A 4,391-nucleotide genomic window follows, 5' to 3' on the forward strand; every position below is an offset into this window, starting at 1 on the left:
GCAACTGAGAACCTAGTTCACTGGTGTCCAGATTGACACCAGTCTCATTAATAATGTTTTTTTTTTTCTTTTACAAAAGTTTCCCCTGCCTCAGGCTATGTAGGCGTCTAGCCCAAGGTGACAGTGAAGTGGCTGGAGAAGCCAGCTGCAATCAAAGGGCTGTCAAGGATTTGCCCCTGGAGTTGACATAACCTCAGTAACTAACCACTTTTGTAAAGAGGTATTGATAACTTTAAAAATCATAACCTCAAATCACAGTGTTCTTCCAGAACTGATAGTTCAACCCTATCTATTCAGCATATAAAAAACAAAGAATTTATGAAATCTACAAAAATAGCCTGTAAGTATTTGGGAATGAGCTATCTCCATAAATCCATAAATATACCACATGTCCACTCCTCTTTGGCTGGGTCCACCTTTGTGCACTTGGCAGATGCTGACTCTGAGCCCGCAAAGTGTCAGACACTCTAAGAGTGGGGCAGCATGGATGAAAAAGGCTCAGTGTCTTCTTCATATAACTCAGCAGATGTATAAACCAGTTAGAGCAGATTGTCAAGCTAGTAGAACACACAGTTTGATTGTTGTTCCATTGATTTGGGATTGGTTTTATATTGATTTGGCAGAAAAATTCTATAGCATGGTCTGCCTGACTCCCAGTCCCATATGTTCTATCTTGGCACGTGCAATCACTCAACCCCCCACCTACACACTGAACTGTCTCATTAACTGTAGTAAATAAAGGGCCCAATTAAGTTAGTTCCCTCAAACCAGCCATGCCAACGACTGTGTCCAGCTTTGGTAACCCACCACTTGGTAAGTACTGCTCTCCTGAGCTTCACTTCCTTCACTTCTCCTTCAGCTCCCTATTCTTTGTTTCCTACCACTGAACCATCTGGACAAGCCACAGACCCCATTCGTCTATTTGATGTTTGATAAAGTGTGGTCGATGAACACCTACAACAGAATCACTTGCTTTCTGGGCCCCGTCTACACCAGCAGAATCAAAGTGGGGTGGAGGGTAAGAGAGAGAGAAAAAGAATGAGTTTTAGGGTGGTATGTCTGAGTCTGAATTTTACAAAGTGCCCTCAAAATGATTTCTCCATTTTATAGGATTCTGAATTCTCCTGGTTTTCCTCTTACCTCAACTGTTCATTCTTTGTCAGTCTTGTTTGCTGGTTCTTTTTTATCTTCTGGCTGGTAAGTCACTGTAAATACCACAGGACTCAGTCCTTAAAATTCCTCTCTTTCGATCCACATTTATTTCCCTGCAGTCTTATGATTTTAAATACCATCTGGTTACTGCCAAATGTATAGCTCCAGCTTGGACATCTCCCTTGAAATTCTACTGCCTTCCTGACATCCCCACTGAATGTCTTTTAGGCATCCAACACATAACATGTCCAAAATTGAGTTCCTAAGCTTCATCTTCAAATATACTCCTTCTTCTATCTTTTGCAATCTCAGCACTGGCAACTTGACAACCCAGTTACTCCAGCACAAATGTGGCATCATCTTTTACTTATAATTTCCTCCCTCTCCTGTACTCCCTGTACCTTTCTCTGCTATGCTTCCTCCACGAGCCTTATCACTATAAAACACAATGTATTTTATCTATTTATTCTGCCAACCATTTGTCACCCACAGCCCCATTAGAAGGATAAAGATTATTGCCTAATGTTTGTTTGTAGGCACTCAGTAAACTTGTGTTGAATAAACAGAGCAGTGCCTAACACACAGTAGGTACTTCATACATATTTGGTGAAAAATAATTAATTTTTACCTGCTCATTCTTAAAATAGATTCCTTTGCAATCTCCCTCCAACCTTTAGTTCCAGGATTACCTCCAGCCTATCTTATTTGTTTTCCAAGTCCCAGTTAGGCTACAGTGTGGAAGTCTGTCAGAGAGTAGATATGAACATGACCTCAGAGTCCACCTGCCAGGCAACAAGTAGATACTTTCTACTGTTATTCCTTTCTACATCTGTCAAATGATTGATGACCAATATTACCGAACAGTATCAGCATCACCATTACCATCATTATCAAGGTGTTGATAATACCTAGACTGGAAAATTTTTGGCAAAATAAATTATGTGTGTATAACCAAGGGAAGAATATCTTATGAACTCTAAAAGAAGATCTAGTTATACCAAAAGATTTTTAGTCTAAGTAATAGTCTCCAGACTGGCTGACCTCAAACTGTGTGAATATTTGTTTGGCCTACATGGGCTTTTAATTTTTTAAGTGCAATGTCAATATTTAAGTATTCGGAGATAGTATATGAAAATCTAGATTTCTGGTTTATTCTCAATGACGGATCAGATGGTCCTGGGCCTGCATTTCTGCCCAACAGGCAAGCATATCTATCACCTGCTCCCTCCCGACAGGCGATGCTCTCTCCAGGTTTCCACGATTGCTATGCTGCCAGATTTACCAATTCACACTACCGTCCTGGTGTCTGTGAGCACTTAATTTGGCAACTAGGACTCACAAGTCCAGATTCTTGCAAAGAGACCTAATACTTAAGACCCAAGCTGCACAATGTTGTGAGACAAAGAAGGAAATGTATAGGCTGAAATACTATTCCTCTGGGGGAAATCCATTGGCTAAATATGGTCTCAAGTTTGGGGCTTACAATTTTTGTAACCAAACCAAACAGAAATGCCATGCAGCATTCTAATGATCTCTGATAGGTGACATTCTGTGATAAAAGCAGCAAAAAAACCTTTTGGTTTTATCCAAAGCACCAAGCGGGGATTCAGAAGGCAGGAGAATGCATCCCATCACTTTCAAAGGAGTTTGCAGTGAAAACTCCCATTTCTCTTCCATTCAGCACACAGCACGCATTTGGTGACAGATGGCCATTCCAAGTGTTGTGGTCTGTCTCAATATATAATGAAAAATATATAAACCTTCTGCTGCACAGCATAGGCGTGAGGCTTAAACACCTGTTTCAAATTATTCTGATACTATAAACATTGTTGGAAATTGGAAAGCCTTGTGTTTTAAGAAAGTGAGTGGTGCCATAGCCAACTATACTAAATTGAGTAGGCTTGGGTCCAGTGAGCAGTAAAAAAAGAAAATTATGCCTGCAGCTACTGGCAAACAGCTGATGGTAATAATATTACTGAGTGGGAATACAGTTAAAATCTATTGCAGTAGAAATCCTGTATATTCTCAAAGGTGTACTTACACTAATTTCATATATTTTATTTTCCATCTCCTTTCTTTTCAATGCATTGCTTCTAGCATGATCCTTGGGGGATATATTTTAAGGTGGTGGTGTTTTGATGTTCTAATTAACAGAAAGATTAGTGACCCTCTCTACTCTTTTTCCTTTATATGTCCATCAAATGATTGATTACCAATATTACACTCAAGAAACTGACCTGCCAGCATTTCAGCTCATCTAGCAATTCCATCTCAAGAAGATATCGGAGTTCTTGTCAGTCTACAATAAAGTTGTCACTGTGCTTTCCTGATTTCTTCAGGGAAACATCTGCATCCTTGAACCTCTCATAATGAAGCACTGTCAAATTACTGAAGGACTACACATCATCCAATAACTAACCTGGAAAGATCACTTGCCAATGGCTCCATGCCACGACAAACAGATGTTGTCTCTGTCACCTACCTGAAAAAGAGGTCAAATGTTCCACAACAGACACACTCTGCTGTCCGCCTTGTGGATATACATTAGTCATTTAATAACCTTTTCGTTTTACCCTGTATGAAAATCAGAGGTAGTTTTCAGTTTATTGAGTGACATATCAGATCATTTTAAAAGCAGACTTATCTTTAGAGTAATTATGCAATTGAATCTGACTTCAAGATTGGAGGACTGCAAATAGCTTGTCAGAATGCACGTCAATTGGCCCTGCCTTTTACGTTCATGACAGTTATATGAACACTGTAATCAGTCTTGCCAAAATATACAAAAATAAATTTCATATTAATAAACATTTGAAAATCACCTTATTTCCCATGTGCAAATACTCAGGGTTAGATTATTACCATGGATCAGACTGAATAAATTCTTTCAATCCTGAACCACTGGGAAAACATAGGAAAAAATGATATTTGCTAGGCTAATGGCAATTTCAATAAAGAATATTATTTACTAAAATATATTAGGATCAAAACACTGTACTTGACCAAAAATACAACTTCTGCTCTCATAGACCTTCATTTTAAGGGAATTTACTTGTTCAAATTTGAACCCGTACAGTAAGTGTTTCAATAAAAAAAAAAACTCCTCTTTTTTTTTTTTTTACTCTCTTTCTTTAAAAATATTTTGGGTGTGTGGTTTTCAAAAAATCAACTATTGGAAAGATGTAAAAGGGGAAAAAAGTACTCTCCTCTGCTCTATATACTCACTCTCCAGAGAGAAG

General features: G+C 38.6%; 1 long non-coding RNA gene across 1 annotated transcript; it reads left to right on the forward strand.

Moving 5' to 3' along the window:
* Positions 1-3,960, forward strand: LOC123576162. Its single transcript, XR_006701198.1, has 2 exons — positions 1-1,197; positions 3,382-3,960. It is a non-coding gene; the product is annotated as an uncharacterized LOC123576162 (long non-coding RNA).
* The last annotated feature ends 431 nt before the right edge of the window (positions 3,961-4,391 follow it).

This window comes from Leopardus geoffroyi, chromosome C2, assembly GCF_018350155.1.
Source record: "Leopardus geoffroyi isolate Oge1 chromosome C2, O.geoffroyi_Oge1_pat1.0, whole genome shotgun sequence".
NCBI classification, from domain to species: Eukaryota; Metazoa; Chordata; class Mammalia; order Carnivora; family Felidae; genus Leopardus; species Leopardus geoffroyi.